Source organism: Dermacentor variabilis, chromosome 6 (genome assembly GCF_050947875.1).
Source record: "Dermacentor variabilis isolate Ectoservices chromosome 6, ASM5094787v1, whole genome shotgun sequence".
NCBI classification, from domain to species: domain Eukaryota; kingdom Metazoa; phylum Arthropoda; class Arachnida; order Ixodida; family Ixodidae; genus Dermacentor; species Dermacentor variabilis.
In genome coordinates, this window is record NC_134573.1 from 59,469,705 (window position 1) to 59,490,143 (window position 20,439).

At 48.0% G+C, this 20,439-nt stretch overlaps 30 non-coding genes across 30 annotated transcripts; all 30 read left to right on the top strand.

The window, feature by feature from the left end:
- The first annotated feature begins 1,136 nt into the window (after window positions 1-1,136).
- TRNAT-AGU (transfer RNA threonine (anticodon AGU)) lies at window positions 1,137-1,210 on the top strand. Its single transcript has one exon. It is a non-coding gene; the product is annotated as a tRNA-Thr (tRNA).
- An 84-nt stretch (window positions 1,211-1,294) lies between these two features.
- TRNAT-AGU (transfer RNA threonine (anticodon AGU)) lies at window positions 1,295-1,368 on the top strand. Its single transcript has one exon. It is a non-coding gene; the product is annotated as a tRNA-Thr (tRNA).
- An 84-nt stretch (window positions 1,369-1,452) lies between these two features.
- On the top strand, window positions 1,453-1,526 carry TRNAT-AGU (transfer RNA threonine (anticodon AGU)). The gene has a single exon. It is a non-coding gene; the product is annotated as a tRNA-Thr (tRNA).
- Window positions 1,527-1,610: 84 nt separating this feature from the next.
- TRNAT-AGU (transfer RNA threonine (anticodon AGU)) lies at window positions 1,611-1,684 on the top strand. Its single transcript has one exon. It is a non-coding gene; the product is annotated as a tRNA-Thr (tRNA).
- Window positions 1,685-1,768: 84 nt separating this feature from the next.
- TRNAT-AGU (transfer RNA threonine (anticodon AGU)) lies at window positions 1,769-1,842 on the top strand. Its single transcript has one exon. It is a non-coding gene; the product is annotated as a tRNA-Thr (tRNA).
- An 84-nt stretch (window positions 1,843-1,926) lies between these two features.
- On the top strand, window positions 1,927-2,000 carry TRNAT-AGU (transfer RNA threonine (anticodon AGU)). The gene has a single exon. It is a non-coding gene; the product is annotated as a tRNA-Thr (tRNA).
- An 84-nt stretch (window positions 2,001-2,084) lies between these two features.
- Window positions 2,085-2,158, top strand: TRNAT-AGU (transfer RNA threonine (anticodon AGU)). The gene has a single exon. It is a non-coding gene; the product is annotated as a tRNA-Thr (tRNA).
- Window positions 2,159-2,242: 84 nt separating this feature from the next.
- TRNAT-AGU (transfer RNA threonine (anticodon AGU)) lies at window positions 2,243-2,316 on the top strand. Its single transcript has one exon. It is a non-coding gene; the product is annotated as a tRNA-Thr (tRNA).
- An 84-nt stretch (window positions 2,317-2,400) lies between these two features.
- TRNAT-AGU (transfer RNA threonine (anticodon AGU)) lies at window positions 2,401-2,474 on the top strand. The gene has a single exon. It is a non-coding gene; the product is annotated as a tRNA-Thr (tRNA).
- An 84-nt stretch (window positions 2,475-2,558) lies between these two features.
- On the top strand, window positions 2,559-2,632 carry TRNAT-AGU (transfer RNA threonine (anticodon AGU)). The gene has a single exon. It is a non-coding gene; the product is annotated as a tRNA-Thr (tRNA).
- Window positions 2,633-2,716: 84 nt separating this feature from the next.
- Window positions 2,717-2,790, top strand: TRNAT-AGU (transfer RNA threonine (anticodon AGU)). Its single transcript has one exon. It is a non-coding gene; the product is annotated as a tRNA-Thr (tRNA).
- Window positions 2,791-2,874: 84 nt separating this feature from the next.
- TRNAT-AGU (transfer RNA threonine (anticodon AGU)) lies at window positions 2,875-2,948 on the top strand. Its single transcript has one exon. It is a non-coding gene; the product is annotated as a tRNA-Thr (tRNA).
- Window positions 2,949-3,032: 84 nt separating this feature from the next.
- Window positions 3,033-3,106, top strand: TRNAT-AGU (transfer RNA threonine (anticodon AGU)). Its single transcript has one exon. It is a non-coding gene; the product is annotated as a tRNA-Thr (tRNA).
- An 84-nt stretch (window positions 3,107-3,190) lies between these two features.
- TRNAT-AGU (transfer RNA threonine (anticodon AGU)) lies at window positions 3,191-3,264 on the top strand. Its single transcript has one exon. It is a non-coding gene; the product is annotated as a tRNA-Thr (tRNA).
- Window positions 3,265-3,348: 84 nt separating this feature from the next.
- TRNAT-AGU (transfer RNA threonine (anticodon AGU)) lies at window positions 3,349-3,422 on the top strand. Its single transcript has one exon. It is a non-coding gene; the product is annotated as a tRNA-Thr (tRNA).
- Window positions 3,423-8,472: 5,050 nt separating this feature from the next.
- On the top strand, window positions 8,473-8,546 carry TRNAT-AGU (transfer RNA threonine (anticodon AGU)). The gene has a single exon. It is a non-coding gene; the product is annotated as a tRNA-Thr (tRNA).
- Window positions 8,547-8,630: 84 nt separating this feature from the next.
- Window positions 8,631-8,704, top strand: TRNAP-AGG (transfer RNA proline (anticodon AGG)). Its single transcript has one exon. It is a non-coding gene; the product is annotated as a tRNA-Pro (tRNA).
- An 84-nt stretch (window positions 8,705-8,788) lies between these two features.
- On the top strand, window positions 8,789-8,862 carry TRNAT-AGU (transfer RNA threonine (anticodon AGU)). The gene has a single exon. It is a non-coding gene; the product is annotated as a tRNA-Thr (tRNA).
- An 84-nt stretch (window positions 8,863-8,946) lies between these two features.
- TRNAT-AGU (transfer RNA threonine (anticodon AGU)) lies at window positions 8,947-9,020 on the top strand. The gene has a single exon. It is a non-coding gene; the product is annotated as a tRNA-Thr (tRNA).
- An 84-nt stretch (window positions 9,021-9,104) lies between these two features.
- TRNAP-AGG (transfer RNA proline (anticodon AGG)) lies at window positions 9,105-9,178 on the top strand. Its single transcript has one exon. It is a non-coding gene; the product is annotated as a tRNA-Pro (tRNA).
- An 84-nt stretch (window positions 9,179-9,262) lies between these two features.
- Window positions 9,263-9,336, top strand: TRNAT-AGU (transfer RNA threonine (anticodon AGU)). Its single transcript has one exon. It is a non-coding gene; the product is annotated as a tRNA-Thr (tRNA).
- An 84-nt stretch (window positions 9,337-9,420) lies between these two features.
- TRNAP-AGG (transfer RNA proline (anticodon AGG)) lies at window positions 9,421-9,494 on the top strand. Its single transcript has one exon. It is a non-coding gene; the product is annotated as a tRNA-Pro (tRNA).
- Window positions 9,495-14,479: 4,985 nt separating this feature from the next.
- Window positions 14,480-14,553, top strand: TRNAT-AGU (transfer RNA threonine (anticodon AGU)). The gene has a single exon. It is a non-coding gene; the product is annotated as a tRNA-Thr (tRNA).
- Window positions 14,554-14,637: 84 nt separating this feature from the next.
- On the top strand, window positions 14,638-14,711 carry TRNAP-AGG (transfer RNA proline (anticodon AGG)). The gene has a single exon. It is a non-coding gene; the product is annotated as a tRNA-Pro (tRNA).
- Window positions 14,712-14,795: 84 nt separating this feature from the next.
- Window positions 14,796-14,869, top strand: TRNAT-AGU (transfer RNA threonine (anticodon AGU)). The gene has a single exon. It is a non-coding gene; the product is annotated as a tRNA-Thr (tRNA).
- An 84-nt stretch (window positions 14,870-14,953) lies between these two features.
- Window positions 14,954-15,027, top strand: TRNAT-AGU (transfer RNA threonine (anticodon AGU)). Its single transcript has one exon. It is a non-coding gene; the product is annotated as a tRNA-Thr (tRNA).
- Window positions 15,028-15,111: 84 nt separating this feature from the next.
- Window positions 15,112-15,185, top strand: TRNAT-AGU (transfer RNA threonine (anticodon AGU)). Its single transcript has one exon. It is a non-coding gene; the product is annotated as a tRNA-Thr (tRNA).
- An 84-nt stretch (window positions 15,186-15,269) lies between these two features.
- TRNAP-AGG (transfer RNA proline (anticodon AGG)) lies at window positions 15,270-15,343 on the top strand. Its single transcript has one exon. It is a non-coding gene; the product is annotated as a tRNA-Pro (tRNA).
- Window positions 15,344-15,427: 84 nt separating this feature from the next.
- Window positions 15,428-15,501, top strand: TRNAT-AGU (transfer RNA threonine (anticodon AGU)). Its single transcript has one exon. It is a non-coding gene; the product is annotated as a tRNA-Thr (tRNA).
- An 84-nt stretch (window positions 15,502-15,585) lies between these two features.
- TRNAT-AGU (transfer RNA threonine (anticodon AGU)) lies at window positions 15,586-15,659 on the top strand. Its single transcript has one exon. It is a non-coding gene; the product is annotated as a tRNA-Thr (tRNA).
- The last annotated feature ends 4,780 nt before the right edge of the window (window positions 15,660-20,439 follow it).

Sequence of the window (20,439 nt, forward strand, 5' to 3'; positions counted from 1 at the left end):
AAACACGCACGCACGCGCACGTGTACATATTCATGCACTGTGTCCTGTAATTTATGTCAAAATTTTAAGCGAATATGCGAGTGTCACATAGCTGGACACAACCTAGTTGCTCTTGTTTGCGCTCGCTTTGTGCTAGTGCGACTATTTTTTTTGTATTTAGCGCAATTACACAATACTTATCAACATGTATTAACGTCTTAAATATTGCATTCACATCAGAATGCTCAATCAGAAAATTGTAGTCCTTTACGAAAAATCATCGATCTATCTGTATGTTGCGAAAGTTTTTTCCAAGTCTGTAAGAAGGCCACGGAAGGAAAGCGAAAAGTGCCGCGTGACTAGCCGACTTTTTCGTATTTTGCGGGCTTTGCTTGCCTCTTGGTAAACATTTTTATGCGGCACGTATAACGAAGCAGTAAGCTGGATCGGGAATGTTTCATGATGGCAAAAGTGTCAATTAGTTTTCTGATTGACACTTTTGCTCCGATTATATTATTGGAATACTTCATTCAGTCAGATGAGGTACCGCATCATCTTTACTTCACGATATCTACGTACTTTCGTCTTTCTTATTCGTGTTGATTGATCTAAAGAGCAATCCCAGTGATGCATTTGAACCTCGGGCATAGAATTCATTTCCTCAAGCCATGTGTAAAGCGATTACAAGCAGGGCTACTTTATGCCTTTGTGCAGGCGACTATTATTGGCTGGCAGGAAACGGGGCTCCCTCAACAGGAAAGACACACCACAGATCGCCAGACCATGGTCAAATGGGTGTCTTTTGTGGAGCCCCACTCTGTAGACAGGTAGTATTGCCTTGACAAGCGCAGTTCACAGACAACTCCACAAAAGGTGCGGAAGGTATGCGACATCAGTTTGGCGAGGAAGGAAGGGACAAGTTGTAGCGAAGGTTGGCCGTCTGTGCGGAGCCCATATAGACACGGTGCAGCTGGTGTAAGTCTAGGAAAGCACGAAATCATATGCGTAAAGCAGGTTTCTAGAGCGCTCCGTATACTCGCACGTGATGCTCATACTGAGTCATCCGGTGGGGTACGGCAAGCACATGAGCGCCACTGAAACTAGGTCATCGGATATCGTTGGTTTTGTGATCTGGGATTGAAGTTCGCAAGAGCGTGGGCGCCGTGGCTTAGTTGGTTAAAGCGCCTGTCTAGTAAACAGGAGATCGTGAGTTCGAATCTCACCGGTGCCTCGACCCGTTTCTTTTGCCATTTTGCTATGGTTCACAGGACAATGTCGCCGATTGCTTTGAGCGCGCAAAAGGGAGCTGACCGCCGGCGCCGTGGCTTAGTTGGTTAAAGCGCCTGTCTAGTAAACAGGAGATCGTGAGTTCGAATCTCACCGGTGCCTCGATCCGATTCTTTTGCCATTTTGCTATGGTTCACAGGACAATATCGCCGATTGCTTTGAGCGCGCAAAAGGGAGCTGATTGCCGGCGCCGTGCCTTAGTTGGTTAAAGCGCCTGTCTAGTAAACAGCAGATCGTGAGTTCGAATCTCACCGGTGCCTGGATCCGTTTCTTTTGCCATTTTGCTATGGTTCACAGCCCAATATCGCCGATTGCTTTGAGCGCACAAAAGGGAGCTGATCGCCGGCGCCGTGGCTTAGTTGGTTAAAGCGCCTGTCTAGTAAACAGGAGATCGTGAGTTCGAATCTCACCGGTGCCTGGATCCGTTTCTTTTGCCATTTTGCTATGCTTCACAGTACAATATCGCCGATTGCTTTAAGCGCACAAAAGGCCGCTGATCGCCGGCGCCGTGGCTTAGTTGGTTAAAGCGCCTGTCTAGTAAACAGGAGATCGTGAGTTCGAATCTCACCGGTGCCTGGATCCGTTTGTTTTGCCATTTTGCTATGGTTCACAGCCCAATATCGCCGATTGCTTTGAGCGCACAAAAGGGAGCTGATCGCCGGCGCCGTGGCTTAGTTGGTTAAAGCGCCTGTCTAGTAAACAGGAGATCGTGAGTTCGAATCTCACCGGTGCCTGGATCCGTTTCTTTTGCCATTTTGCTATGCTTCACAGTACAATATCGCCGATTGCTTTAAGCGCACAAAAGGCCGCTGATCGCCGGCGCCGTGGCTTAGTTGGTTAAAGCGCCTGTCTAGTAAACAGCAGATCGTGAGTTCGAATCTCACCGGTGCCTGGATCCGTTTCTTTTGCCATTTTGCTATGGTTCACAGCCCAATATCGCCGATTGCTTTGAGCGCACAAAAGGGAGCTGATCGCCGGCGCCGTGGCTTAGTTGGTTAAAGCGCCTGTCTAGTAAACAGGAGATCGTGAGTTCGAATCTCACCGGTGCCTGGATCCGTTTCTTTTGCCATTTTGCTATGCTTCACAGTACAATATCGCCGATTGCTTTAAGCGCACAAAAGGCCGCTGATCGCCGGCGCCGTGGCTTAGTTGGTTACAGCGCCTGTCTAGTAAACAGGAGATCGTGAGTTCGAATCTCACCGGTGCCTCGATGCGTTTCTTTTGCCATTTTGCTATGGTTCACAGGACAATATCGCCGATTGCTTTGAGCGCACAAAAGGGAGCTGATCTCCGGCGCCGTGGCTTAGTTGGTTAAAGCGCCTGTCTAGTAAACAGGAGATCGTGAGTTCGAATCTCACCGGTGCCTGGATCCGTTTCTTTTGCCGTTTTGCTATGGTTCACAGGACAATATCGCCGATTGCTTTGAGCGCACAAAAGGGATCTGATCGCCGGCGCCGTGGCTTAGTTGGTTAAAGCGCCTGTCTAGTAAACAGGAGATCGTGAGTTCGAATCTCACCGGTGCCTCGATGCGTTTCTTTTGCCATTTTGCTATGGTTCACAGGACAATATCGTCGATTGCTTTGAGCGCACAAAAGGGAGCTGATCGCCGGCGCCGTGGCTTAGTTGGTTAAAGCGCCTGTCTAGTAAACAGGAGATCGTGAGTTCGAATCTCACCGGTGCCTCGATCCGTTTCTTTTGCCATTTTGCTATGGTTCACAGGACAATATCGCCGATTGCTTTGAGCGCGCAAAAGGGAGCTGATTGCCGGCGCCGTGCCTTAGTTGGTTAAAGCGCCTGTCTAGTAAACAGCAGATCGTGAGTTCGAATCTCACCGGTGCCTCGATCCGTTTCTTTTGCCATTTTGCTATGGTTCACAGCCCAATATCGCCGATTGCTTTGAGCGCACAAAAGGGAGCTGATCGCCGGCGCCGTGGCTTAGTTGGTTAAAGCGCCTGTCTAGTAAACAGGAGATCGTGAGTTCGAATCTCACCGGTGCCTGGATCCGTTTCTTTTGCCATTTTGCTATGCTTCACAGTACAATATCGCCGATTGCTTTAAGCGCACAAAAGGCCGCTGATCGCCGGCGCCGTGGCTTAGTTGGTTAAAGCGCCTGTCTAGTAAACAGGAGATCGTGAGTTCGAATCTCACCGGTGCCTCGATGCGTTTCTTTTGCCGTTTTGCTATGGTTCACAGGACAATATCGCCGATTGCTTTGAGCGCACAAAAGTGAGCTGATCATCGGCGCCGTGGCTTAGTTGATGTCGGCTTTCTGCCGCGCTAGCGAGCGGACGTGCCGATCATGAGCTCCGTAGGAGCGGCTTCTGCGGCCCAGCAGGGCCGCGGTACCAGGAGTTTTGCCTCAGAAGACCCGGAATATCAAGTTTTGCTGCCTCAATTGCCGACAGGTCGGATAGTTTTAAATACAGTTTTTCTGCATGCGGATGTGCGTGCCAGGCCGTATCGTGTGGAACATTTCCGAGATGCGTTGGCTAGCTTAGGCCTACTTGCCGATGTCATCGCCCTAGGGGCGTATCAGATGAGCCACGTTTGGGCGGTTACTTTCAAGAGCGACGAAGGCGTGAAAAAGCTTTCAAGCGCCAAGAACCTCAAGGTGAATGAACATCGGTGCATTGTCGTTGATCCTGCCAATCAGGCCGTGCGGCTGAAGTTGCATTGGATGCTTCATAACGTGTCGGACGAGGATATACGGACAGCCCTGTTACCGTTCGGAAAGGTCACGGACGTTTTCCATGAAAAGTGGCGTGTTCAAGGAGTTCAAGATAAAGCATCGTCGACACGGGCGGTGTCCCTGGTTCTGAAGACGGGTATGACCGTAGAAGACCTGCCCCATCAACTTCGTGTAGCTGGTGAGCAGACCCTAGTTGTGGTACCGGGCAGAGCACCCCTTTGCCTGAAGTGCCGAAACACCGGACATGTCCGACGTGACTGCCGCGTCCCGAAATGTGCAGTATGCCGTCGCTACGGCCACCAGGATACGGAATGTGTTAAGACTTACGCATCCGTCGCAGGACCTGCGCTTCGAGAGGACGTGGCTGACCTGTTAATGGATGAGGCTGACGTTGATGAGGCTTCCCGCGTGCTAGTACCACCGGCGGACATAGTTGCAACACCTTATGTGCCGGCTGCTAAAGCCACGAAGGTGGGAAATGTGCTGCCTACGAGCCCGAAAGATGCAGTGCAAAGGCCATGCGACGAAGGAGCCAAAGAAGAATCGGCCGCAAAATCCGCCACTGCCGAGGAGGCCGCCACGGAGCACGGACCGGCAACTCCCTTGATGGACGTCGAAGAATCGAGTGCAAGCAATGTGGCTATGAAAAGAGCGAGGGACTCGACCGGCAACCTGGACGGCAGCCTGGACGGCAACCTTGACAACGGGGCCAAAGACGAGCCGCCGCCAAAAGCGCAGGCGGGTCGTCGTGTGCCCGTGCGCCCGAAGCCAAACATCCCGCCGGACAGACGGCCGGCGGCAAAACCGCCTAAGTAGGACTCGGCGCCTACTGGGGCGCCCGGACTAACGTCGTGAAGAGATGGCGTCCTTTTTGGAATCGGGCTTCGCGTACGCTCTAAAGGTACGCGTGTGGATCGAGCGGTTTTCAGTGCAAAAGTTATGCATGCAAATTTTTCTACAGTGTGTCTGGATCGCTTGTTCTTCAGCGACACCGTGCGATCGGCTTGCTTTTGCAGATAAATGGCGGTGAAACTAGAGAGAGCACTGAGAGTTGCCACGTTAAATGTCCGTGGCCTTGGAGCGCGAAGGAGGCAGTATCAACTTAGCCGCTTGTGTATGGAGAAGGAACTCGATGTAGTTGCCTTACAAGAAACTAAGGTCGAAACCCAAGAGCAGACCGATCGCATGGTGACGCCTTTCACGGCGCATTACAATATGTGCGTGTGCCATGCGAATGGCACATCAGGCGGATGTGCGTTGTTAATACGGAAGAGTGCTGGTATTATTGAAGAAAGTGTAACTGTTTCTGAAACTGGCCGCTTGCTTATTGTAGATTTTTCTTTTTCCCACGATTTGTGGCGGCTCGTATGCGTTTATGCGCCAAACAATGTGAATGATCGATTTTTGTTTTTTGAATGTATCGAGCAATATCTAAAATGTGATCGCTTTGTCATATTACTTGGTGATTTTAACTGTGTGTGTTCTCCGGAAGACCGACTAAAAACGGAAAGGGTTCGCGATAAAAGTGCTCTCCTTTTGAGCAGACTAATTGAAGACCACAACTTAGAAGATGTGGGCCTAGTCCTCACTGATGGTATGATTCCGCAGTACACGCACATTCAGCGAAATAGCCGAGCAAGGCTGGACAGAGTGTATGTTTCTGACGACTTGATCACCCTTTGTAATAGTTATAACGTCGCACCGCAATCGTTCACGGACCATAGCCTGGTAAGCTTCTCGATTGGGGAAAAAGATAAAAGAACACGATTCAACTGGAACATGTGGAAATTCAACGAAAAGCTGCTTGATGATGAACCATTTGTGCGCAGAGTTAAGGAAAAGATAACAGAGTTGATGACAAATGAGGGTGAATATTTTACTGCCACATGGGAGGAATTTAAGATTCAAGTTAAGCTCATTGCAATAGAAAGAGGAAGCAGCCTTCAGCACGATAAATTACAGAAACAAAGAGAGCTGCAAAGACAGCTAGAATATCTGTCAAGCGCACAAAATGCGGGTCACGATCTATTAGCTGAAAACGTAAAGAAAGTAAGACACGAGCTTGAAGTTATCGACGCCGAGCGATACAAAGCAGCAGTTATACGCGCTAGAAGCGAACGCCTATGGATGGGTGAGATACCAAACAAACGGGCAATGAGCGATGAAAAGCGTCACGCGTCAAGAAATGAGATCCAACAGATACGTCTTCAAAACGAGGTGACGTCAGACGCTTCGTCGATTGAGAAAGCTTTCGTGCAACACTATCGCGAATTGTTCGGCAATGTGACTCCTTCTGGACTGGCCTTCGAGAGTGAATTCATGAGCGAGATGCCAAGGTTGGATGACGACGTTAGAGAAAGTCTTGAGAGACCAATAGCTGTGTCCGAGATTGAAAGGGCGATAGAAGAACTGCCATCAGGCAAATCGCCAGGGCCGGACGGCCTAGGCGCCGCTTTTTACAAGGCATTCAGTCAGGAGTTTGCGTGTATATTGCACCGACTACTCTCAGAGGCGTATGAATTTAAAAAAGTACCACCCTCATTCCAGACTTCGCACATAGTATTAATTCCGAAAACCGATGAACGGGAAAAGCTCCTTTCAGTAAGTTCATACAGACCGATAAGTCTGACCAACACAGATTACAAAATATTTATGAAAGTACTGGCTCGACGATTTCAAAGCGTGATTCAGCAGCTTGTAGGGCCACACCAGACGTGTGGCATTAAAGGCCGCACCATTTTCACGAACACCCACATTGCAAGGAATGTGCTTGAATGTTGCGATGCCATTGGGGGTCGGGTGGCCATGTTGCAGCTAGACCTTGCGAAGGCGTTCGACCGGGTGTCACATGAGGTGCTTTTCGCTATACTGCAGTACTGTAATGTTGGGAGCGTCATTGTAGATGGCGTTAAAATGGCTTATGAAGACTGTTACATGCAGCTTATAGTTAATAAATGTCTTAGTTCGCGGGTGCCACTCCGCTCGTCTGTACGGCAAGGCTGTCCCTTGTCTCCCTTGCTTTTTGCCCTGTACCTCGAACCCTTTTGTATGGCAGTCATACGGAATGAAAACATTCGTGGTTTTAGGCTGCACGCCGCAGAAGTTAAAATGCTAGCTTATGCAGATGACGTCGCCGTATTTTGTGAAGACAGGGAAAGCGTGGTCGAGGCTGTCCGCCTTGCAAGATCCTTTTGTAGGTACACTGGTGCCCAGATAAACTTCGAAAAAAGTGTTGGGATATGGCATGGAAGCTGGGACGCGACACCCACAAAATTCGCCGGTATGCAGTGGACTACAGTGCCTCCACTGTATCTAGGAGTGCCCCTTGAGCACTATCGGGACTCGACACAGTTGTGGACCGGCCAAATAGAATCAATGAAAGAAAAGATAAAAGGATGGCAGGGCCGGGGATTGTCAGTGTTTGCACGTGCTTCAGCTTGCAATATATTTTTAATTGCCAAAGTTTGGTACATACTGCAAGTAATGTTCATGTCCCGTGTAAACGTTCAAAAAATGCATCGAGTGTTTGCTACCTTCATCTGGAACTCCACTTGGGAGCGATCCAGTCGAACAAATCTTTTTCGCACAGTTCGAAATGGGGGCCTTGGGCTCTCACACTTGTTCATTAGACAGATCGTATCGCGGTTCATCTTCCTGCGAGATGAAAGAAATGTTTTCCTCCGTACGGTCATTCAGGCGAAAATGGCAACAGAACTGCCTTAATTTGTTGTGTCCACATCTAGTGCTATCACTAGAGCGACTGGGTACTATCGTGAAGTCGTTGCATCTTTTAGAATACTCTGCGCACGTTTTTCGCTGGAGTACTTGTGCTCAGTGAGAAGAAAGAAACTGTACGCAGATTTAGTTGACAGTATGTTACCTATCCCACTGTATAGGAGTGTTTATTGTGGAGGCCCAGGAAAAGATGTGCTGAAACGTGTCAAAAGGATGCCTGTAAGACCTGCTGCGAAAACTTTCTTTTTCCACCTACACACGAACACCCTCCCCGTTAAAGTATGGCTAGAACAGAAAGGAATATTCGTACCCTGGACTACCGATTGCCGGCTGTGTAAAAAGCCTGAAACAATTGAACACGCCTTCATTGAGTGTTGGGACGCTGTCTTTCACTGGGACATCTTGCAGCGCACTCTTAAAAAAGAACTCCCCATAAACCCCTATGGAATTCGGTTCCTTCCAGTTGAAAGCGATGACGGGCCACCGTTCGACATGTTCATGTTGCTGGGTCTCCACAGTTTGTGGAAAACAAGAATGGCTGTACGTCATGCTGATGTGAATGTGTGCTCTGCGCGAGAGAACTTCATTGAAAGTATGTCACTATTACGAGAAGTGTATCGTGCACAAAGCGAAACCCCAGACTGGGTTAGCATCCTTGATGAGCTGGTGTGCCTCAAGAAATTTTAGTGACCATCCCACCTGATGTGATGTGGGTGCACTGTGTATATGGATTTGTTTTTTTTTTGTGTGTTAATGTCTAAGCAGGCAATAAAGAAAAAAAAAGCGCCGTGGCTTAGTTGGTTAAAGCGCCTGTCTAGTAAACAGGAGATCGTGAGTTCGAATCTCACCGGTGCCTCGATGCGTTTCTTTTGCCATTTTGCTATGGTTCACAGGACAATATCGTCGATTGCTTTGAGCGCACAAAAGGGAGCTGATCGCCGGCGCCGTGGCTTAGTTGGTTAAAGCGCCTGTCTAGGAAACAGGAGATCGTGAGTCCGAATCTCACCGGTGCCTGGATCCGTTTCTTTTGCCATTTTGCTATGGTTCACAGGACAATATCGCCGATTGCTTTGAGCGCACAAAAGGGATCTGATCGCCGGCGCCGTGGCTTAGTTGGTTAAAGCGCCTGTCTAGTAAACAGGAGATCGTGAGTTCGAATCTCACCGGTGCCTGGATCCGTTTCTTTTGCCGTTTTGCTATGGTTCACAGGACAATATCGCCGATTGCTTTGAGCGCACAAAAGTGAGCTGATCATCGGCGCCGTGGCTTAGTTGGTTAAAGCGCCTGTCTAGTAAACAGGAGATCGTGAGTTCGAATCTCACCGGTGCCTCGATGCGTTTCTTTTGCCATTTTGCTATGGTTCACAGGACAATATCGTCGATTGCTTTGAGCGCACAAAAGGGAGCTGATCGCCGGCGCCGTGGCTTAGTTGGTTAAAGCGCCTGTCTAGGAAACAGGAGATCGTGAGTCCGAATCTCACCGGTGCCTGGATCCGTTTCTTTTGCCATTTTGCTATGGTTCACAGGACAATATCGCCGATTGCTTTGAGCGCACAAAAGGGATCTGATCGCCGGCGCCGTGGCTTAGTTGGTTAAAGCGCCTGTCTAGTAAACAGGAGATCGTGAGTTCGAATCTCACCGGTGCCTCGATGCGTTTCTTTTGCCATTTTGCTATGGTTCACAGGACAATATCGCCGATTGCTTTGAGCGCACAAAAGGGAGCTGATCGCCGGCGCCGTGGCTTAGTTGGTTAAAGCGCCTGTCTAGGAAACAGGAGATCGTGAGTCCGAATCTCACCGGTGCCTGGATCCGTTTCTTTTGCCGTTTTGCTATGGTTCAAAGAACAATATCGCCGATTACTTTGAGCGCACAAAAGGGATCTGATCGCCGGCGCCGTGGCTTAGTTGATTCTGCTTCCGGCTCCCGAGCTGAACGGATCGCGGGATCATGGGCTCCAATGGAGCGGCATATGCGGCTGTTAGCCGCGGCAACAGGCTTTCGACGGAAGAAGATAAAGATTACCAGATAATTTTGCCTCGCCTACCTACAGGACGTATTGTTTTGAACACAGTTTTTTTGCACGGCGACGCTCGTGTTCGCCCGTTCCGTGTAGAAGATTTTCGAGACGCGCTTCAAGCTGTTGGTATGCTCTCTGGCGTCGTCGCCCTTGGAGCATACCAAATCAACCATGTATGGGCGGTGACGATGAAGACAGCCGAGGCTGCCGAAAAGCTGGCGGCCCTGAAGGAGCTGCAGGTGAAGGGGCGTCGCTGCCTGGTCATCGACCCCAAGGAACAACAGGTGAAGCTTCGTATCCACTGGCTTCTGCATGGGGTGGACGACGAAGACGTCAAGACCGCGCTGGCCTCCTTCGGCAAGGTGACGGAAGTGACCCGGGAGCGCTGGCGAGTGGATTGCGTTTCCGACAAGGGCTCGACGACCCGAGCAGTGCTGCTGCAGCTGAAGGCAGGAATGAAAGTCGGCGACCTGCCCCACCAGATCCGCGTCGCCGGCGAGCTTGCGCTGGTGGTAGCCCCAGGACGTCCCATGCAGTGCCTGCGCTGCCGGGGCTCTGGCCACGTTCGTCGTGAATGCAAGGTTCCCCGTTGCTCGCGGTGCAGGCTTTTTGGACACAACGACGCGGACTGTGTGCGTTCATACGCAGTAGCCGCGGGTTCGGCGGAGAGCGAGCCGTCGACGTTAGACCATGTAATGGACGTGACCGAGGCGGAGGAAGCGGCCACGGGAGCTGGAAACGGCAAAGTGGCGGCAGAAACCGGCACGACGACCAAGCAAGCCGAAGGAGGAAGGAATATCCCTCCCCCCAAAGAACGAGCGGCTACAGTCGAGAGCGTGAAGACGGCCCCGCAAGAAAATGAGAGCCACCAGCCAGCTACGGATGCAACGCAGGCAGAGGCGGACGACAACGCGACCCCAGCTAGCGCCCGCGTCGAATCCGTCTCGGCACCGGTCAAGAGATCCCTGCAGCACGAGGAGAAAGTCGACGGAAAGGCCGGCGGTGACTCCGAGGCACCACCCGCTAAGACGCTACCTGGAAGGCGCTCCACCCTCAAGCCCAAGCCGAACCTGGAGACTGACCGTAGGCTTACCCCGAAGCCGACCAAAGAGGAACCCGGGCGACGGCCGCCGGATGGCCACGGAGGCGTCTAGCGGTCAGCTAGACGTTAAGGTGAGCACCATGCTCCGGGCCTTCTCCCCTCCGGTTTTCACCAATAATGGCTACCAACCCGTCGCTTAGCCTCGGCACGCTAAACGTTCGAGGTCTGGCCGCCAAAAGGAAACAGAGTCAGGTTTACAGACTACTAGTGGACCACGACCTCGACGTTTTAGCCGTGCAAGAAACCAAGGTAGACGGCGAGGAGGAGACCGGGAGCATGGTGCAAAGGTTCACGTATAACTACTATACGGTAGTGAGCCACGCCTTAGGGACTTCGGCAGGGTGTGTGCTGTTCGTGAGGAAGCTCCCTGGTCTTGTTATAGATGGTTACTTCTCCTGTACTTCTGGTCGACTTGTCTTTTGTGACTTCAGCTATTTTAATGTCCAATGGCGCGTGTTTTGCATTTATGCGCCTAATACTGTGCAAGAGAGGGCAAATTTCTTTTTGAGTTTAAAGCATCATTTACATGTGCAAAAAATGATAGCCTGTGTAGGCGACTTCAACTGCGTATTGAAAGCTGAGGATAGGTCTACGCGTCGCGTGGTTTGTGACAAAAGTAGTGATATCCTGGCGCAGATCACACACGAATTCGAATTAGAAGATATCGCAGAATGTTTTCGCGGTCACGGAGACGTAAGCTACACTCACTTTCAGGGCACAAGTCACGCACGCTTAGACCGTATCTATCTTTCATATGATTTAGTTGAAAAATGCCAGTGCTACACAGTTACGGCCATATCATATTCTGACCACTGTCTGGTAAAATGCACGGTGGGCAGGAAGAAAGAACGAAAGAAGTTCGTCTGGGAACTGTGGAAATTGAATGCAGAGCTGTTACGGGATGAAACTTTTAACGAAAATGTAGTGGCTGCTCTGAATTCTTTTGGTACAGACAGTTCTACGAAATTTGGTGAGGAATGGGAGTTGCTGAAGCAAAGCATTAAATTGAAGGCAATTGAAAGAAGTAGCGTACTGCGATATGAACAAAAGGCCAGAGAAAAGGATTTAACAACATTGCTAGAAAAATTTGCGAAGCTTGAATGCATGCAACCTGGCGCCTATCAACAAGATATGCGCGCCGTTAAGAAGAAGCTCGAGGTATTCGACGAAGATCGCTTCCGAGGTGCGCTAGTGCGCGCCAGAGCAGAAAGGCTATCATGCGGGGAAACGCCAACGAAAAGAGCACCGGGGTTAGAAAAAAAGCACTCGAGACGTAAGCAGATTGAGGCTATCGAATATGAAGGGGTGGTATTAACGGATAACAATAATATAGGGCGTGCTTTCTTTGAGCATTACAAAGAACTTTTTACATTCAGGCCTGTCAACATGCACGATTTCAAGAAGTTATTTTTGCAACGAATCCCACAGCTGTCGAGTGAGGTTAAAGAAACCTTAGAACGACCATTAACAGAACATGAAGTGATGAAAGCCATCGAAGACCTGAATCCTGGGAAGTCGCCAGGTCCAGACGGTCTTTGTGCCGCTTGGTACAAATCGTTCAAGAGCCACCTAGCTCCTATGTTAACAGCAGTTTTCAATGAAGCATATGAACTGAAAATACTTCCACCATCCTTTGGCCAGTCCCATACAGTACTAATACCGAAAACAGAAGAGACCGAAAAGCTCAAGCAACTTTCCTCCTACAGACCCATAGCGCTTACTAACTGCGACTACAAAATATTGATGAAGGTGTTGGCACGACGGGTCCAGTCAGTTATTCAGGAAGTAGTCGGCCCACACCAGACGTGTGGTATTCGTGGAAGAACCATTTTCACTAACATCCATAAAATGAAGTGTGTGCTGGAGTGTTGTGACGCCATGTGCGATGCAGTAGCCATCCTCCAGCTAGACTTGGAGAAGGCGTTTGATTGTGTTTCTCCCGACATATTGCTTACCATCCTTGAACACGTTAATTTTGGCCACATAATCGCTGAAGGGGTGACCATGGCGTACCGGAGCTGCTATACCAGACTTATAATTAATCAGATGTTGGGGGCCCCCATTAACGTGAAGCGCTCCGTTCGCCAGGGTTGTCCACTCAGTCCACTCCTGTTTTGTGTCTACATAGAAACGCTATGTCTGGCCATCATTGAAAATGAATGTATTAAGGGGTTTAGTCTTCAATCAGCAGAAGTGAAGCTACTGGCATACGCTGACGATGTGGCTGTGTGCTGTAAGGACAAACAAAGTGTATTGAATACTGTTAACATCGTCAAAAAGTTTGGTAACGTCACTAACAGCTACGTTAACTGGCAGAAATGTTTGGGGTTTTGGCATGGAAGATGGGCGTCTGCACCAGACCACTTTTCGAACGTAAACTGGGTCACGACGCCAGTTAAGTACCTTGGAGCACCCCTTGATGCCTACAAGGACAGTAGCGAGTACTGGAAGGAGCGGACAAAACAACTAAAAGAAAAAGCCGACCGATGGAACGCCTGTTACTTGTCAATATTCGCGAGAGCTACAGCGTGCAACATGTTTCTCGTGACAAAGATCTGGTACGTAATGCAGGTACTACAGTGCTCTCGTATTAATGTGCAGAAACTGCACCGCGTGTTCGCTGTATTCGTGTGGGCATCGAGCTGGGAGCGATGTAGCCGAGATAATCTCTTCCGGCGCGTGAAGGATGGTGGTCTGGGGTTGGCGCACCTCTTCTTGCGTCAACTGGTGAATAGATTCTCCTTCTTTCGAGATACAAACGACCCATTTCTGCGCACGGTGATCCAAATGAGGCTGTCAAGATCACTTCCCGAATTCATTGTAGGTACGGAAATAATGCCAGGACCAGTCCGTGGTTTCTTTCGGGAAATAGTTCAGAGTGTTTCCTTTTTGCGTGTTCGTTTTTCAAGTGCATATTTGTGGAGTGTAAAACGGAAAAAGTTATATCGTGATTTATGTGACAGTGTTTTGCTGGTACCTATGTACAGAGCCCCGTACAGTGGAGGCCCAGGCCTAGATGTATTGAAAAGGGTGAAGAAGATGCCAGTTCAACCAGCCACTAAATCGTTCTTTTTTAAATTACACACTGGTACTGTACCTGTTAAAATCTTCCTTGAACAACGTGGGTTCTACATGCCATGGGGAACCAACTGCCTTATATGTAAAAAAACAGAAACCATAGATCACGTCTTCATCCACTGTTGGGAAGGGGTCTTTTTCTGGGACGTGTTACAAAGGACTCTAAAAAAGGAGCTACCTATAGATCCCCACGGAATCAGGTTTCTGCCAGTATATGACGACGAAGGTTTCCCGTACGACCTGATCATGCTTACGGGCCTCCACTGTTTATGGCGCGCAAGAATGGCGGGTTACCATTGTGACCCGGATGCCCGACCGGCGCGTCTGTACTTTTGTGAATCCATGCAACGGTATGTGGAAGTGATCAAGATGCAACAGCCTGTTCCTGAGTGGCTGTCGAGGGTTGAACCCCTTACAGCACTAAAGGAATTTTAATCCGACAACGTCGTGCCACAGTAGCGGACGGCAGCGAATGTAAATATTACTGTTCCTTGTTCCGTTTGTGTATTCATCCCTTTTTGCTTCTTTGGTCTTTGTTTATATCATTTAGGAATTTGTGTTGTGATATGTCGAGGTCTGGCAATAAAGAAAAAGGCGCCGTGGCTTAGTTGGTTAAAGCGCCTGTCTAGTAAACAGGAGATCGTGAGTTCGAATCTCACCGGTGCCTCGATGCGTTTCTTTTGCCATTTTGCTATGGTTCACAGGACAATATCGTCGATTGCTTTGAGCGCAAAAAAGGGAGCTGATCGCCGGCGCCGTGGCTTAGTTGGTTAAAGCGCCTGTCTAGGAAACAGGAGATCGTGAGTCCGAATCTCACCGGTGCCTGGATCCGTTTCTTTTGCCATTTTGCTATGGTTCACAGGACAATATCGCCGATTGCTTTGAGCGCGCAAAAGGGAGCTGATCGCCGGCGCCGTGGCTTAGTTGGTTAAAGCGCCTGTCTAGTAAACAGGAGATCGTGAGTTCGAATCTCACCGGTGCCTGGATCCGTTTCTTTTGCCATTTTGCTATGGTTCACAGGACAATATCGTCGATTGCTTTGAGCGCACAAAAGGAAGCTGATCGCCGGCGCCGTGGCTTAGTTGGTTAAAGCGCCTGTCTAGTAAACAGGAGATCGTGAGTCCGAATCTCACCGGTGCCTGGATCCGTTTCTTTTGCCATTTTGCTATGGTTCACAGGACAATATCGCCGATTGCTTTGAGCGCGCAAAAGGGAGCTGATCGCCGGCGCCGTGGCTTAGTTGGTTAAAGCGCCTGTCTAGTAAACAGGAGATCGTGAGTTCGAATCTCACCGGTGCCTGGATCCGTTTCTTTTGCCATTTTGCTATGGTTCACAGGACAATATCGTCGATTGCTTTGAGCGCACAAAAGGGAGCTGATCGCCGGCGCCGTGGCTTAGTTGGTTAAAGCGCCTGTCTAGGAAACAGGAGATCGTGAGTCCGAATCTCACCGGTGCCTGGATCCGTTTCTTTTGCCATTTTGCTATGGTTCACAGGACAATATCGCCGATTGCTTTGAGCGCACAAAAGGGAGCTGATCGCCGGCGCCGTGGCTTAGTTGGTTAAAGCGCCTGTCTAGTAAACAGGAGATCGTGAGTTCGAATCTCACCGGTGCCTGGATCCGTTTCTTTTGCCATTTTGCTATGGTTCACAGGACAATATCGCCGATTGCTTTGAGCGCGCAAAAGGGAGCTGATCGCCGGCGCCGTGGCTTCGTTGGTTAAAGCGCCTGTCTAGTAAACAGGACATCGTGAGTTCGAATCTCACCGGTGCCTAGCTGTGCTTTTTGTTCCGATAGGGGACGGAGTTATTTTTTCTCCGCTGTGACATGGTTTTGAATAACCGGGTATTGAGTATGGCATGGTGAAGGGAGGGGGGATGGGTAAATATATCGCTTCGACTTCCGCACCAAACAGAAGGTTTCAATGGTGACTCACAAGGAGGTTCGCGCCCCGTTTTCTGCCACTGGAAGGTACGATGTTTTATCTTGTACAGCTTTTGACGTTGTGCAAGTCGCTGTTCCAAGGCGGCCTCCCGCGCGGCTAACCTCGGGTGTCTAACCAAACATCATACCTTGCCGGTGAAGCAGCGCACTGACACGGACACAGTGAAGACAAACAGGAAAAGATGACACTCGCTGCACTCGCAGAATAGTTGCGAGTGCAGTGTCCGTGTCAGTGCGCTGCTTCACCAGCAAGGTATGATGATCACTCACCAACTAGGCCAACTTTCCACTTTACTAACCAAACAGGTTGGTGGAAACGGGGAAACCTCCTTCACGCGGTTTACGCACGGGCATGCAAGCGCTATCAGCCCCACCGGTCGACTCACGCTAGTTCCCGTCGAAATCGCGCGGCCTCTTTGGTACCCACCAAGTGCGCGAAAGGCTGCACCACCGCTCCAGTTTTCCTCTAAGTACCTAGTCAGCCATGTTTCGGCTGTGGCAGTCGCCGCAGCCGCAAGTACCTTAGCTTGTCAGTGGGAAGCCTCTCTTAACCTAATATATTATTCTCTTCCACAAAACCCTTGGTAATGTTACCATTAGCTGGCAGACCTGGTCCAATGGCCAGTGGCAAGCGTAATGAAAGGTTTTCGAGTGTACAGGTAGTTGTCGTCAATTGTTTCCTCGAGCCTGTAAAAGACCATTTAGATACATTTAGATACATTTGAAAAAGTAAACAACAGTTTAAAAAAGAACAAATGTAAAGCTGTTTAGTAAGGCAAAAAGGGCAAAGAAACATCTGTATGAAACAAGCAATGTCAGTTAAAAACGCAATGAAATTGGGGTAATATAACCTGTAGTATTATAACTACGTCAATAATTGTTATTATTACAGGCACAAAGGTCAGTTGTCAGAATGGAGAGAATTCTTGCATAACATATTTCTTAACTTGGTTCTGCGCGTGATGATTTGATTTTATGTAGCACAGAATTCCACAGTTTGATTCCCGCAAATGTGGTGGTGATGTTGCAATTGTTCGTGTGCACTTTAGGTAAAAGACGGTAATATATTTAGAGAACCTAGTAATGTTAGTATTTGCAAAAGAATCAATGACAAAGCGATCTATATGTGCAATATTACGAAATAACTTATATATCACAACTGATAACTTCAGCTAAGAGAATTGATGAAGAGGATGAATGTTTAAACCGCAAACAACTGGCGTTGCATTGGTTCAGAAATGGCTGAAAGTCATGAGACGAACGGCTAATTTTGCAGGCCTTGAAGTTGGCTGACGAATTTGAACTGTGTGCTGCCCGAGGCTGATACGCAATAAGACGAATGACTGTGAATGCTTGCGTTATAAAGAGAATGGATAATATGCAGCTGAAAATATTAGCGGGTTTTGATTATCGCGCATATTCAAAGAGAAATGTTACGGAGAAGCGATTGCGAATGAAGATAGCATTTCAGGTGCCTGTCTAAAACTACGCCCAGAGACCTTGGGGTCTCATATATTGCTATTAAATTGTTGTCAAGACACATAAACGTAGGGCAACCCCAGGAACAACAGAAGAGAGAGACACGAAACAAGTTTTATAGAGTTATACAACTCTGCCAAAAATGTTTGTATCTCGAATTTCACATAAGCTTGCATGAAAACAGTCTCTAATTTGATGCTTTGTTTATTATACTGTATTGTCCTCAGCCGCTTGGGAGCCAACTGTGTACGTTGTTTTTGTATCCTCTTCAATATTACCTGCGGAGTGATTAAATAACGCATTTATCCCAAATATAATGCCAGATGAATGCAGAACTGTATGGAACTGGTTTCAGCGCATCATTGTCATCGCCTTTTCCGAAAATGTTCAGTAGTTTGATTTAGACAATACATTCTCATAGACGAAAAAAAAACCATTCAAATACCTTTTTAATACCATGAGTTGACACGAAAATTCAGGATGCAGCATAACCATGCCAACTTACAACCCGATGTTACAACTTCTTTGTCGCTGAGGCGAATGAAAACTGTTTTTACGACATGGATCAAGAGAAACCGGTTGGTTTGTCCGCTTAAATGGAGATGCTGCTTTTAACATTTAGCGGGGTTATGTACAAGAACAAATCCTGAAGAACCGACCCATTGGGGACGTTTATCATCGATTAGAATTAAATAGGCGGTGAACTATGCGAATTGGCGGCGCAACATTAAATTTTGAGACGAATAATAAAGTTTCATTGTCGCAACATTATGAAACACGTGAATATTGTGAAAATGGTCAAAGGTGTATGATTCATCTGTTACCCAGGCGCTGGGGACACATTTAATGCAACGCGGCTCCCTTTTCGTGCTGATGGTGATAAGGATTGGGAGGATAATGATAACTATATTAGTAATTTATTAGCATTCGCTTTGAAACAGCGCAATAGCAAATAGTGTCTCAGACTGCCGATTTAATCAGATGTGCTGTAGATGTTTTCATTCCAGCATCTTGTATCACATGTCCTTAATGATTTCTTTTTCTTGCTCAAAACCTCTCCGCAGAAGCTGCGCTATTTGGCGGTGGGCACGCGAAATATCCATGGATTTGCACGGCCTCCGAGTTCAGTTCAGTTCAGTTCAGTTCAGTTTATAACCTTAAAGTCCCCCGTGGGGGCATTACATAAGGGGTGGGCTTTTATAAGATAGCAAAACATCGTCAGAAATAATTATTTAAGAAAATGGTCGGTTACAAGTTCTGTGAACGAAGATGGACAAGTCGTATTAGCGATGTTGGCGGGAAGGCGTTCCAATCTGTGGCGGTACGGGAGAAAAAGGAGGCTGCGAAGGTGGTTGTCCGTGCACGTGGGCGTGCCACTTGAAGTGGATGGCTGGTGCGATGAGATATGCGTGCTGCTGCTGTGATGTAAGGCTCTTCATTAAGCGAAGAAAAGAAGAACTTGTAGTACAGGGAAAGACTGGAAATGCGACGTCGACATGAAAGTATTGACAAGCCGGATTCTGATTTCAATGATGAAACGCTACGTTGTATGAATATGAGGTATGAATGAATGTAACAGCACGATTTTGAACTGATTCTAATGCGTCGGTGAGGTATACTTGATGCGGGTTCCAGATGGCAGACGCGTATTCCAGTTTCGGCCTGACAAGTGACTTATATGCTTGTAATTTTAAATCTGATGAGACCTGCCGTAGATTCCGTTTTAGGAAACCTAAGGTTTTGTTAGCTGCTGAGATAATGCTAGTGGCATGTGCGCGCCAAGACAAATCGTGAGGCACGGTTGCACCTGGATATATATAGGATTGTACTGATTCTAATGGTGTGGTATTAATTGCATATGGGAAGAAGGAAGGGTTGCGACGGCGGGAGAAGGACACGAGTTTACATTTCTTCACGTTAAGGTTCATCAGCGAATTGCTGCACCATTCTGGTAAGATCATTTTGGAATGCAGTATGGTCCGATCAGTTATTAATAGAGCGGTAGATGACGCAGTCGTCTGCAAACATGCGTATATTACAGGAGACACACTGAGGTAAATCATTATTATATATGAAAAAAAAAACAGGAGACCGAGAACAGATCTTTGGGGCACGCCAGAGGTTACTCGGAGGGAACTTGATAGGTTACCGTTGATTAAAATCATTTGTGTGCGATTAGACGAAAATTCGTTTATCCAGAATAGAACGTTAGGGTCCAAGTTCAACAGTTGAAGTTTTAGTAGCAAACGTTGGTGGGATACTTTATCAAATGCCTTTGCAAGATCTAAAAAGATTGCGTCGGTTTGTACATTGATGTCAAGGTTAGTATGCAAGTCATGAACGAAAATAGCTAATTGAGTTTCGCAAGAGAAACCTTTGCGAAAACCATGTTGTGAAGGGTGAACAAAGTTATTACTGTCCAAGAAGTCAATGATTTGAGAGTAGATGACATGTTCCATGATTTTGCACAGCACGCTTGTTAGTGAGATGGGTCGATAATTTAATGGAGAATTCCTGTTACCGGTTTTGTAGACTGGAATGACCCTTCCTACTTTCCAATCACCCGGCATGTTTCCTGAAGAGAGTGACTGTGAGAACAGTAAGGACAAGTATGATGCAGCCATGTGTCTTGTGTTTCTTAGAAGTTTAGAGTTGACTTCATCAATGCCAAATGAAGATGATAGCTTAGTCTTCTGGATAATGGATGCAATTCCGCCAGCACAAAATGTGATGCATGGCATGTGACCTTCAATGTTGTACAAAGGCAAAGAAATGTTTGTTTCGATTTCTTTCGTAAATTCTGTTGCAAATGCGGAATTAAAAGTGTCAGTGCAGTCAGTATCGGTAATTGTCTCGTGTGAGTCATTGGTGAGCGTAATAGTGTGAACAGGATGAGGATTTATTACTTGCCAAAACTGTCTTGGGTTAGTGCGTAGCAAATTTGGGAGTGTAGTGCCATAAAAGGAACGCTTTGCGCTGCGGATTGCAATCAAATATTCGTTTTCAGCTTTGTAGTAGATTTCCCATCGATGCGAGTTACCGTTATTTGTAGCCACTCGGTAAAGACGTTTCTTTTTATTTTCTAGTTTTTTAAGGCGTTAGTAAACCAAGGTTTTTTATTATTGGGGCGA